This window comes from Trachinotus anak, unplaced genomic scaffold (assembly GCF_046630095.1).
Source record: "Trachinotus anak isolate AG129_WGS33_773 ecotype Australia unplaced genomic scaffold, CSIRO_AGI_Tana_v1 ptg000032l, whole genome shotgun sequence".
Classification (NCBI taxonomy): Eukaryota; Metazoa; Chordata; class Actinopteri; order Carangiformes; family Carangidae; genus Trachinotus; species Trachinotus anak.
The window spans coordinates 4,160,148-4,173,944 of record NW_027273883.1 but is presented as its reverse complement, the minus strand read 5'-3'; the positions used below and the strand labels follow the sequence as shown (position 1 = coordinate 4,173,944).

Sequence of the window (13,797 nt, the reverse complement as noted above, 5' to 3'; positions counted from 1 at the left end):
AAACTTAACCGCTAATCCTTTGTAAATGTGTAAATGTGAATATTATTCTGTTTTGCTTACCCATACAGAAATGTAATATATGGCATATATGACCCTACATCAAGTGTGATGTTGTCATATATGTCACCTATAAGGGGATATATTGTTATCACATATACACATATATGAAGATATAAGTTTATAACATATATGAAATACCCATAATAAAATCTGTATATGTACATAAAAATATCTACATGATAATTTTTTTATTTGATATTTCATGTTGCAACCATATACGTTAACGATATGTGTTTCAGTTATATATGTAAGTTTATATGTATGTTTATATATATGTGTGTGTGTGTATATATATATATATATATATATATATATATATATATATATATATATGACTTTAGAATGAGTGTGACATGTTTTATTGTGTTCAGGTCAGTTTTGACCCGTTTTGAAATTTCGATGTGTGTACTTTTAATTTTTTCTGAACACATATGCTCTATATAACAGGTGAGCCCGTACCAGCGTTCCCTGAAGTAGTCACAGCAGATAGGACACATTAAATTATTTATGAATACACACAGCATTTTGGAGCTGAAAAGTGGAACGGTGCCAACTATGCCAAAATGAAAGTTTTAAATGTTCTTACTGAACGTTTTATTACATTTTCCAAGTCAAAGGTCAAGTTTACAGGACAAGAGAGCGCAGCTTTAGAATCAATATTGATACAGTGAATGACATTGTATAAAACCTTGTTGATGTTTGTTGAATTAATCATGTTACCTATGAATCTTCATATTTCTTGTTAATTGAAAGTGAAATAGTCCAAGGAGTTTGATTAAGGCTGAGACAAACCCTGATAAAAGCATTCTTTCTTCAAAATAAATGCATATGCAGGATACCGGTGAATAGTGCACTTAAAAAATCAAGGTTGGAGCGTAATGTCTTTTTCATCTGTAATTCCAAGCTAATGAATCAAAGTCATTAATCATTTCATGGTATGAGATGACAGACATTCTTTTTTGTCTTCGATTTTCATTTTCCTGGCAGAGTTTGAAAAGACAAAACAAAGCTGGTGAACAGTGGGAAATCAAAGCACATATGGCCTGACTGTTAAGACTTGTGAAATTGTCTCGCCTGTCATTTGAACAGAGCCCAGGAGAAGTTTCAAGGTTGCAGAACGCTTCCTGCAACCTCCTGAATGTAACAGTGCAGAAATTCTGAGAATTTATTTGATGAAAGAAATGTCATATGGCATTTAGTTTGTCTACAGTTTAAAGTTCAACTGATTTTCCTTTAGCGTTTTAGTGCATAATGATGCTTTTTGTTGTTTTATAAGCAGCAGGGAGAAAAAAAAGCAGGTTTTTATTAATACAAATTACTTTAGTTCCAAGTTTTTTATTTTCTTTGTCAATAAAAACTATTGTTGTTCATCACAGAAGCAGGATAAATATTCTGGATTTATGTCAGGTGATAAAGCAGCAAGTCTCATAACACGCTCCAATAATCTACCTGCTCTAATTACAACAGCAATCATAAAATGTCAGAATGAAAAGCAATATAAACAAAACATAACATTCAAGACAACAATATTGCACTGATTAATATAGCTATGATGATGTTTGAAGTCATTTCTGTATTTAATATAGATATCCCAGAGTGAGAAATAATGTCAAAACTTGTACACTGAATTTCAAAAGTGTTTTTACTTCTCGTGTCAATTCATAGGATTCTGCTCAAAATAAGACATTTTGTTAATGACAACAAACAAAAAGTGACAAAGTGCTTAATTAAGACAATGGCAAAGACAGTGTCTGATCACAAAAGAGGAGACAGATATTTTTGTGAGCAGATAGGCTGTTATCTGACAAGTCTGGCTGATAAGATCACAGTGTCGCCTTAAGAAATAATACGTTTTAGGTGGGATGAATCAAGATCAGCATTAATGTGATCTGTGCCATATGCCAGTATGAATCTAATAGACTGATAATCTCGTGTCTCACTGCTGGCGGAACCAATCTGTGTGCGATAAGGAGCTCACTTTTTGGGGGCTGATCGGCTGCTGCGTCGTCACATCAGTCGGACCCAGAACATGAAAATATCTGCCATTAAGATCTGAAAACAACAAGGAGAAGCTGGCAAAGCGAGGAGATGTACAGATACACTGTGACGACTGATAGCATCTACATCTGCTTTGAGCTGTTAAGTCACCTTATGCATGTTTAGCTGTCAACACAATGTTTTGTTCAACTGGAATTCAAAAATAGAAATATTAAATAGTGTATAAAACTCTCACATTTTCCCAGAAATTTAACGCTGTGCTTTAATTGAACCTCTTTAAATACACATAAATAAAATGCACAGATGTAGTAAACACTTCTTTTCTCCTCTCTCTATACCTTCAGGTTCTCTTTCACATTTGGTACGTTTACACTGCTGACCCTTATTTGACATTTTCTTTGATATGATCGAACAGAGCAGTTTCCCCTCTCCCTCTCTCCTTCTCCATTATGGAAAAATTATTAACATCTGCTACACAGACATCAGGAGAAGTCATGCATGCCTTAATGGCCCCTTGTTTAGTCATTTATGGGTAAGCATGTCATTATTCCGGGATTTATGATCAACCAGATAGAGAATGCGTTCTCCCGGAGTTTCACCTAGCAATTATTTATTTAGATTTTTATGGCAACAAAGTTTCCTATCCTCCCTCACTATCCAATTAATGCTAATGATCAAGCATGTCTTAGTGCCTTAGCTGCTTTAGCCTTTGTTTTTATCTGCGTTTATGTCCTTTGCTGGAATGTAAAACACTGTGTGAGGAGTCTGTGTTGGAAGAAGCTGTGTATTAATAACTTACTATGTCCAGGGTCAGATAAAGAATTTAAAGTAAGTCTGTGAATAACAATGCTCTATGTGTTAATGCTCTATTTGAAGAGTTTACCCAATGTGCAGTGGTTTTGGGTTTACTGTATGTACTGAGATGTTACAATATCTGCTTTCTACACTTGATTTATTCCCAATGAAAACTGTTTATATTGAGGATGTGGTCTAGGGAAATAGGGCAGATCCTGAACTTAAATGGTCCATTTGAACCACATCAGTTGATCCTAGGCAATACATCTCTACAAGGATTGGGGAGAAACAAGGGGTATATGCTTAGAGTTCTTGTGTGGCTTGGACCTAACCCACCTACCCTGGATCAATGGACCCAAAGACTTAAGGTTGTCAACAGTATGGAAAAGATAACTGCAAGTTTACAACTCCAGATGGAGTTGTATCTAGAAAGATTTCTGTTATACTATACCTAGAAAAATAAATATAATGTGAACTTTGACTGGGATGTGATTATGTATGTATGTATAACCTGTCTTGTGTTTTTGTAGAAACGAAGACTACCTTGTTATCGGTGTATGTAGAGCTGTGTGAGACTGTTTGTCAAGGATCTTGTTCTAATAAATTTTTTTTTTTTTAAAAAAAGAAAAGTGTTTATATTGAGGTCTGCAGACTATTTATAGTCACCGGATGTATTTTTTCAGTGTTTTGACAACAATAGAAAATCCATTCACCTGCACTGTCTTACAATGGAGGCAGAAACCTCAGCAGTATATAGTATCTACATGAACACCACTAAGGCTGAGTAAGAACGTACAGTCTAGACCAGTGGTTCTCAAAGTGGGGTCCGGGGACCCAAAGGGGTCCTTGAGGAGATTGCTGGGGGTCCTCACCAAGAAGGGGAATAATTTATTTTTACTGTAGTTCCATCCATAAGTAACACAATGACAGAATGTTTGACTATTTTGGTTGTGGGTTTCAAACACTTTTTGTAATAAAACATCTAAATGCAAAAATCAAATATATCTTATCAATACTTCCAATAAAACACTGGAAAAGTGTCAAATATGGGACCTTTAAGTGCCCAGAGCTCACTGGTTCAAAAGAAATTGGACAGATACGCATGAGTTCAAACATAATCATCATTTTATTCAATATTTTGTGGGAAATCCTTTGCAGTCAATAACTGGCTGACATCAGCAGAAGCTTTGTATCTTCCCTGCTGATGCTCTCCCAGGCCTTCACTGCAGCCACCGTCAGCTCTGGTCTTCAGCGGGTGGAAAACAGCTCAGTCAGACTGAGATCAGGTGACTGACTCATCCAGTCAATTATATTCCAATTATATTAAAGCTCTTTGGTTTTCTTGGCTAAATCGTAGCTTTGTCCTGCTGAATGATGAAATGTCACCCGACGAGGTTTGATGCATTTGGCTGAATCTGAGCACACACACTCCTGTATACCTCTGCCTTCATCCTGTTGCATCCATCAGCTGTGAAATCATCAATAAATGTTAGTGTGCCAGTTCCACTGGCAGCCATACATTCCCGAGCCATAACAGAACTGCCACCATGTTTGACAGATGAGGTGGTGGCTTTGGGTCATGAGCTCCACACCTTCCTCTTTCCATCTTTTTAATAGAGGTTGATTGTTGTTTCATCAGTCCACAGAACTCCTTGAGTGTCTTTTTGTGTGTTTTTGTGAACTGCAGCCTGGCCTTTCTGTTTTATCAGAGGTTTGTATCTAGGGGTGAGGTTATTGTCATGAAGTCTTCTCTTGATCGGTGACAAGGAAAACATGTACCCCTACACTCAAAAAAGTCAGTATGCATATAAAAAGTGCTTGAGTTTTGAGTGCGCTGTTGATGTGTACTACACAAAGCAACCAGAGGTATATTACTGTAAAGTAATATGTGTATTTCTTGGATACTAACTGCCATGAATATCAGTATATACTTTGTACAATTAGTGCAATTAGTAGTATTGGTAGTGTGAAATTAGAACGTAAATGCTGACTAGTTGACTAGTTAATATACTGTGTTGCGTCCATTTGAATGTCACATTAAAGGATTTGTGGGTTTTGTTGTTCCCCCAGTTTGCAGGCAGCGTTCAGAGGTGCCAAGTGTATTTTTACAAGTGACTAAATACACAGCATGAAGACAGGCCCACAAGTGGGTAAAATGAGCAAGTAAAAGCCATGCAGCAAGGGTTATTAATATGTACCTTTCCCCTGACACACACATGCACACGCACCCATAAACCCACTCTCACTCGCACACATTCCTGCAGCAACAACATCTTGCACAAACCTTTCCTGACATTCTGTCCCTCTGCCCTGGAGCAGCCTCGAGGAGGCTGCCTCAGATCAAGGTCATCACATCACTCAGTCTCTGACGCTGCAGCGAGAGCAGTCAATGAATGTGGTAAGGCCTGAAAACAGCCCCTACATCCACTGATGACAAGTTTCAGGCCAAAATCAGACTTGACATGAAGACTGATAGCACAAATGCGATGAATGCACAAATTACTCTCTGGATGATCTCGGTCGACAAAATAAAACTATTAGCACATATTTTATCTGCAGTTCTGTGTTCACTGATTGTGTTCTGATTCCAAAATTAAGACAGAATTTCAGAGATTCCTCAAATCATCCTTGGCACGTTGATGAGCACAGACGAGGCCTCTCTCTGACTTGAACCGAAATGAGGATGCACAGAGGGTGTGTGTGTGTGGGGGGGCTTCATCGCAAAAGCCACCATCTGGTGTCAGCGCGTGGTGTTGCTCACCATGACCAATTGTGTCATTAGATTATTGAATAATTAGAGGAGGGATCATGTCTACCCAGAGAACATGCCTTTCAAGTGTATTAGAGTGTGTGACTGAGGTCTTGATCACAAAGAGCTGCTTGATATCCGCAGGAATATGTTTGGAAAATTATAACTAACTCTGAGCAAAGTTTGAGACAAACAAACTCATGCAGCTTTCATTGACTCAAATGACAATAAAACATTTTGTTAGAGTAGGTGTCAGGCTTTTTTTTAAACCCCTTTTTACACTATTTAATTTTGAAGTAAAACTCTTAATATGAGAATCTAAATCCCAGTTTCCTAGTGTAGTCACCATATCTCCCTGTGAGTGGAGTGTCCCCGTTGAGCTGAGGGAGGACTTTAAATTAGTCTTACATCGCTCTGGGGGGTGGGGAATCTTTTATTAATGAAGGCTGCACTTTGTCTCAGGTGAAATCGTCTCTAAAACATCAAGGGACTGCCTTTGAAGCCACCCACTGCTACAGAACCGAGCTAAGTGGGTTTTCTCCTAATTTAGATCACACATATACTGTTTATCTCAAGGAAACTGTGGCTTAGGAACTTTCTTTTTAGCCAGGTGGGACAGCAGAGTGAAAATAAGGAGATGTATGAAATCCCAGACGCTTATAAAGAAAATAAGATTAGTGTGGGAAAGTGGTTCTCAGATTTAAGTCTGAGTCAGCCACATATCTCAGATGGAAGTGAATGATCCCAAAATGAGATATCTGCCATCTGAAAAGATTGACACCTACAGAACTCCTACAAAATATTTTTATTGGCATGAGAATAAAGCACATTACGGCACTGCAGTTACAACTTGTCTTGAGACAACTGATTCCCACATAGCTTGGTTTTTGAGAACTCCAGCCTTTTTTTTGAAAAAAAAATAAGAAGAAAGAAAGAAAATGTTTCTGAATGAATTAAACAGCACTGGATGTAGGAGGAAGAATCTGCAGACCTAAAAGAATCATCAGCTGCCACAAGAACATCTCTCACTGGACATGAGATGGTGGAGATACAGCAGATACAACAGGGAGGTCAATCTCTGAGACTGGCTTCTCGCTATACACCACAAACTGGATGGTCTTGTTTCACATGTTCATCACATGCAATGCTTAACTTTATGCAAGTAAACCAACCTCAATTAGGGTTAGTATCACTTCAACATCATGCATCTAATTTGTGAAAATTAAAGAAATTGAAAAATAGATAAAAGATGAAACTTCCAGCTAACTTAATTAAGAGTGTAAAAATTAATACTGTGTCAGTATGCATCAAAAATGTAATCCCATCAGACATTGTTTGACGCAGTTAACCTTGGCTTTTAACAGCTGTCACAGCCCTGCCATCTACTCACAGCATGCAACTATATATTTGTCACTAAAATCAGTATTTGAAAAAAAAAAAAAAATTCAAGTCTAGGTGAAGTTGTAATAACACAGAAGCACTCATGATTAGATATAGTCCAATTCAGCTCAATGATTTTGCTAAAAGAAATAGTTGTATCAATCAGTCTTCAACAATAATCAATATGAATTCCATTGGGTCAAACCGATTATTTAAAAATGTGTGATATTTTTCTAAAATGTAATCTTTAAAACATACAGGCTCTTATTTTCTAGGTGACCAAACCGGAAGCGAAGGTTAATTGCGCGGTTTCTTTCACGAACAAATATGGCGGACGGAGAAAGTCAGCGCCGGTTTGTACCACTTCCTCCGAACCTGGTACTTTCAATCCAGCAAAGTTTTGGCTTCCGGAAGAAAAACAGACAGTTGGATAAACATTTTTAGTGTGTAAATTGTACAAACCGTCCAAAACTACTCCTAAACTGTCTAAGATTATATTTATCCGAAACACCTGCTGAAGCCACAAGAGGAATGTAATCATCGTCCGTGCTGAAACCGGCACGATGTCTGTCGGAGAGTATGTATTTACCACCTGAAGGCATAGTAAAAGACGCCGGGTTGTGACACACTGGAGGGAAACTATATTGAACCATCAGTTTTTTTTTTCCCAAGTCAATCCTAAAAAGATATGAAGATGTGAAAAAGAGGCAAAGCACTCTGAGGAAGCTAACTGGAGAGTTATATGAGGAGTGGAGGAGAGAGGTATGCTAGCAAAACAGTCCGTTTCAAATATCGACATTATGTAAAATGTCTGCGTGTAACTAAATGTGTTTTATTTTCTCAATAAATCTGAAAGTTGATTTAGAAATATAAAGCAGCAGAAAATGGAAAAAGTAAAGTACAAGTAACTATTACTTTCCACTGCTGTTGGTATGTGGCATTTCATGTCACAGTATTGTGTGTAATCGCTTTGATTAGCCTGTTAAAATCTATAATCTATAATCTTAAAGCCAGAACACCATGCTTATTTAAAGAAAAAAATGTAGGTTATAGTTACTGAATTTAAACATGACTTTAAAAAGGGAAAAACATGTGAATGGCCTCACTGCATTGTGAGTTGTGTTGATTTTAAACAAACAATTCACCCCCGTCCTTGTCCCATCTCAGCAAAAATGTGACAGCTCAGTATGCTGGTTTGAAACTTGTCAGAAATAAGCTCTTGCAGTCTTTGTCATGTTTGACAGTTTGTGGTTTCTGTTGTGATCATTGATGTCTTGTTGCACCTGCGAATCAGGAAATAATGCAGACAGTACAGTGACCTTTTCAATTATTTTTGATGTGTTTTTGGCAAAAGCAGCGTATATGAGCCTGTTAGTACTATGTCCCAGTGAAGAATTTCAGCCACCTGCTAGTCATCGACCATGACCTCTTACAGTTGATCTTTCTTTCTTCCCTTTATGTTCTGCTATATGTGAGGTCCTGCCCTTTACTACCAACGGACCTTTAAGCTCTGTTTGAAAAGTGCAACAACAAATGACTCCTTGAAAAAAAAAAACAAAAACAGCATTCAAGTTTTACTTTTATACTGTGTGATCTCCTTTATATCTGGATTCCTGCATACTGACATTCTAGTCATGTGCTCAGCTCTTTTTTTTTTTGTTTGTCACCGGTTTATTTAGAATAGTGAATTAAAGTGGCAGGTCTAATGTCTGTTATCTTGTCATCCACGCTGCCCTGAGATGCATTTGACAGGCTCTCTGACTCCTAGTCACAGGGGTTTTATGGCATTTCAAGCCTCTCGTTGAAATGATTTATGTGGTTGGCACAGATGTTGCTCAGATCCTGATTTTTCATTCAATTACTGAATCTATCTTGCTGTTTTAATTATGGCTATGAAAAGTCCCATATCCCTCCTCTTCAGCTGCACTCCTCAGCCCACATTAAGGCCCTGAGATAATGTGGCCATCCATGCTGCTGTCAGGTACTTCTTCCCCGTTCCCTTTCTTCTCCATGTTTGTTACTGAGTAGGCAGGTTCTAGTAGTTTAGAGGTTGTGCCGTAGCTGAGAAGTTTCTATGTTAGACATAAAGTGTGTGTATACTGCACTATATGGTATACTGCCTTTCATACAGAGGTCATACTGCTGCTTTAAATGTATGTGTGGTCTTGATGTCCCTGTGTCACCCATTTAAAAAAAAAAAAAAAAAAAAAAAATTGGAAAGTTTTCAATGCTACATGTATTTTATTATGACTGTAATTTACTTAAGTGAGTGTAAAAGTAATGTCCACTTGCTGCTGAAATGCCTTCCCAAAAAGTTAGTGTGACAGTGACAGTTTTCAAATTGCACTCAAATTGATGAACCAGTTATGCGTGAATAACCAATAACGAGGAGCAGACCAATGGGGATTTAACAGTAAACATACAGTTGAATATGAATTGAATATTCAGATATATTTTAGTTGTAGAAATACAGTAGTCTTTATAATCTTTATACACGATCCAATTCCTGTGCAAGAATTATTAACATTTAACATATCAGCTTAACTTTAAATAGGAAAAAGTCTAAGTATAGATGATGCAAGTGTGTAAATATAAGTTTGTTTTTGTTACTAAGGTACTGAAGCTGTATGAGTAGTAATACAATTATCCAAAAGAATTATTTACAATGCCAGTAATCCTTCAGTACCCTTAAACATGAACACTAACATAATAAAGGCACCTCTGACAATTCAGATATCTGAATCCAGTTTGTAGTGTAGAAGTTTTACACTACTCTTTTTTTTTTGTCTGGCAAAAACTTATTCTCAGCTTTTTCTCTGAACTTCCTAAAGTGTGCGAATTTTTCCTGTCACTCATTTTGTTTCAATTAAGGGTGTCACTTTCTTCAAACCGGGGCTAACGTGTTTAGAGGCAAAACTCATTCATTGTGTTCCAAACTTTGTAACACTGCTCCCTGTTCATCATTCTCACTTTGGCCTCTTTTGAAATGATATTCAAACATCCACAGAGCATTGCTCTTGACAGTCAAATGCCAGCTTGTGTGGCGTAACAAGATGACACATCTTAAGTTGATAAGATAGATAACAAGATGCACATCCTCAGTTCTCAGAAGCGCACACCAGCAGCCGTAGTGGCGCTGCGCTCGTCTGAAGCTCTCTCCTCAGTCCTTGGAGGATCAGCTTGGCGACACACTCTACCTGCTTTTTTTTTTTTTTTTTTTTTTTTTCTTTCTCTCTGAGGTTTTGTTTTTCCTACTTAAGTGGCTGAGCTCTTCTCCATGGTTCCAGCAGACCTCATGCATTTTTATTGCCATCTGGAGAATACCAACAGGTCTTAACAAGGGGGCTCTCGCTTTAAAAACTGCTTACCATGGAGACAGACTCAGAGTCAACTCGACTCGTTTGACTGGCTGTGACCTAGTGTGTGTTTGCATGTCAGTCGTCTGCTCATGTCCATGCACGTGCATGTGCGTGTATTTTTGTGTGAGGGAAATGTAAAGGCAGAAAGAGCAGAGAGAGGGAGTTTGCTCATATATGCATCAGTATGGTTTATCTGTGTTTGAATAACACACAAGCGCAAATAATTCTTCTTGTCTTCTGCCCCCCTACCTCCTCCCCTTCCCTCCCTTTCCCAGGAGCGCCAGAGTTTGATGGGCCGTCCCAGACGCCGGTTGACATTTTGTCCCCAGTCCGACTGGATGCCACATAAAAAATTCAGTCAGGCGAGAAGCCAGGAGGAATACCCAGCCCCCCCACCCCCCCACCCCCAGTGTGTGCCTCTCAGTGGGGAGTGCAAGGTGAGCAGAACTTGAGCTTGTCATGGCTGCACGCCTCTGACAAACAGAAGTAGATGCTAATGGCAAAATCGTGACAGAGCAGAGTCCCACTACCATATGGCTAATTGCCACAACAATATCCTCTGTGTTATTAATCACGTTTTCATAGTGTGCCATGATAATTGGAATAATTAGGAGGGGAACAGGCACTGGGATGCCTCTGCAACATCTCTTGCTTGGAGAGAAAAAAAAATGAAAAATACAAACCCTGCACAAAATGTGTCACTTATCCTTCCTTGTCCCTCATGTTTGGTCCTTGCTTCTGCCCAGAAGGATTCTCATTCACCTTCTTCCCCTTTCTTTTGCCTCTTTTCTCCCTCTGTCCTTACGTTCTCATTCCCTCAGCCTCCTTTCCCTCGCTAATGGCTCTCTAGTTCCCCATTTCCCCATCTTGTTTACAGTTTTTCGGTGAAAAATGGAGTTGATAATTAATGAATACAGTGACTTGCCTGTCATGGGGACCTTGGCTGTGAGTAGTTTTGGGGCGTGGTGGGGGCATTTCAGGTAGCTGAATGAGGCCACATGCCCCACTGAGTCTGAACAATGAGTGTTTGTGTTTAACCCTTTGTTGGGGCTAGGTTGTTGCTTTCTCAGCAGTTTCTGTACAGTTGTAGAGGTGGTTTGTCACTTTATGGATCAGTTTGCTGTACTGTAAAAGGCAGAATTAGTGCTTGTGTCTGTGGAAAAACAGTGGTCAATGAGTCATAGCTGCATGCTTGTTATGGGTAATCATAACAATCAGCTGAACCTGAAATAAAAGAAATATATTGTGTAAAATCATAGATCTGTATTACAGTTAGGGATCTCAGGCCTTCAAAATTTAATGTGTACTCCTCAAGCACTCCTCTTTATAGTATCCTGTGGCCTGTGATTTTCCATTCAGCAGTCTGCTCTGCTGTTTAGCCCATAAATCTGCCTGTTTATCCAGGAGCAACCTTAACATCTCACTGATAGCCCAGGCATTTTTGAAAACCCGGCTTTATTGATTCTGACAGCGAGTCAATCAATAGGACATCTGTAGCATTAGAGGGCTATTCTGGTCGTCTGGGCACTCTCTGCCTAAACAGTCCAAAGGAGAGATCCAACTTTTCTGGGCAAGTCCTAATGAAGATGTCCTTCCTTGAGCTGCATGATCTCCATCTGAAAAATAATGAGCTGGCTGAGGGGATACAGAGATGGAGATCATCAGTGGGATAGGAGGAAGTAATCATAGATAGGCTAAAGGGAATAAATAAGGTATAAGTATGCTTGGGTGTGTTGCTGCATCAGTGGTCATGGCAGTGATCTATGATAAGAAGAAGCTCCTGTTTCGACCAGTGTTCTCTGTTAAATGGAAAAGCACTGTTTAGGTACTTGAAGCTGCATTCACATTTCATTATAATTTCTTTTAATGATCCAAAATTCTCATCCTGAGATGTTGAAAAATTCACAATCAATCTGTTAATGGACTAAAGAATGGAAGGCAAAAAAAAAATCAATACACCAATCCAAAAATATACGTATTAATAAAGCAATAAATTAGGTAATTTTCATCCATTAATGCATTTCAATATTTGATTTCCATAAATAAGATTAAATGTCAACCTCACTAGTCAGAGCCATGTATAGGAAGTTTCAGTGTAAACAAATTGACTTAAAGGTGAACTTCAAAATAAAAATCCTTATACTTATTTTCTTAGTACTATTGAGTAGTGTCTTGAAGTATTTTTTAAAAGTTGGATGAGGTCTGCAGAATCACTTGTTGTATATTATCATTTCACTGTTTTCTCTAATCACTCCGAGGGTCTCCATAATGACTAGACTCTCCATTTAAGCAATTAGCCTCTCTAGGGCACCCTGTTAACACCATTCACACCTCCGTCTGTATCGCTTATCAACACTTCAGATGACACAGCCAAAGACCAAGCTATTTTTTACTTCCCACTTCCCACTCATTCAGTTCTCTTTTTCACAACTCTCTCTTTCTTGTTCTGTCATTCTCTCACTTTGTCATCCACAGACATGTTAGCCTACATGCGTGCAAACGCACTTTAACACATGCACATTAAAGCACAGATGCCCGCACATCACCAGTCTCAGATCGAAGCTTGAAATTTTGTACAAACATCTTTTTAACAAAAAATAATTGTACTGGTTGAGTTAAAATTGTGGAGCCAGAAAATATTTGTTTGCAGAATACAGTTGTTCTAATGTCAGCAGACTAGCTAGTTGAAAACATTTCTTACTTATATCCCATCCACGTTCCAAGATAAACAGTATCTACTGCACTGGATCCAAACAGAACAGCTACCACTCCAACAGGGGCGTTAACAGCATGCAAGTGACTAGCCCTTGTGGGAAAGGTTTTTCACGGTACTTGTTTTTCCACAGCACCGTAGATGCTGAAGGTGTCTTGGGTACTGGAGATGTGATTCCTCTGGGACTGACATCCTAGTCTGTCATGAATTCGACGCAGCAAGTGCAGCTGCAGCAGCAGGTCAGTCAGTATGTAACAGTGTCACAGAGTTTTTTGAATGAAAGAAGGAAACACCTCAAACTCACCTAAGCACCTCAAAGACAGGCACAAGGATCTGTACACAGGTGACTGAGTTTCAGTTGTTCACTTTATATTAAAAAACATGTTGTCAAAATGTTCATGTGCTGAAATGTTTCCCTGTCATTTGTGAATCGCTACAGCTGGCATCTTTTGTAACAATGCTCCACGCACAAATGCTAACGTTAGCTTGTTTAGGCTAACATAGTGACAGTTCATAGCTTGAGCCGCGTGCTCACAGTGTTAGCAGGCGACAGTCGTCACCGTTGAGTCTCTCGAACCTTTCAATGAATATTTTCACTCCGTACGTCTGTCACCTTGTTAGTCAATTTAAACTACTGCTTGCACCCAGACTATATGGCGATGTGTGCGTATGTGTGTGCGTATTTTATTGGTGTTTCTCATGAGTGAGTCACTCAGCGTTTGTCTTTTTGGAGTTGATCTAGT

At 38.7% G+C, this 13,797-nt stretch overlaps 1 long non-coding RNA gene across 3 annotated transcripts in view; it reads left to right on the top strand.

Annotated features, from left to right (window-relative positions):
- Positions 1-7,259: 7,259 nt before the first annotated feature.
- Positions 7,260-13,797, top strand: part of LOC139613179 (uncharacterized) — a 36,915-nt gene continuing 30,377 nt past the window's right edge. For 2 of the 3 annotated variants that reach the window (XR_011686694.1, XR_011686695.1), the window contains exons 1-3: positions 7,260-7,744; positions 10,617-10,778; positions 13,188-13,293. This is a non-coding gene — a long non-coding RNA (uncharacterized lncRNA). The remainder of the gene's footprint in view (positions 7,745-10,616; positions 10,779-13,187; positions 13,294-13,797) is intronic. The other variant, XR_011686693.1, reaches the window with a different exon arrangement.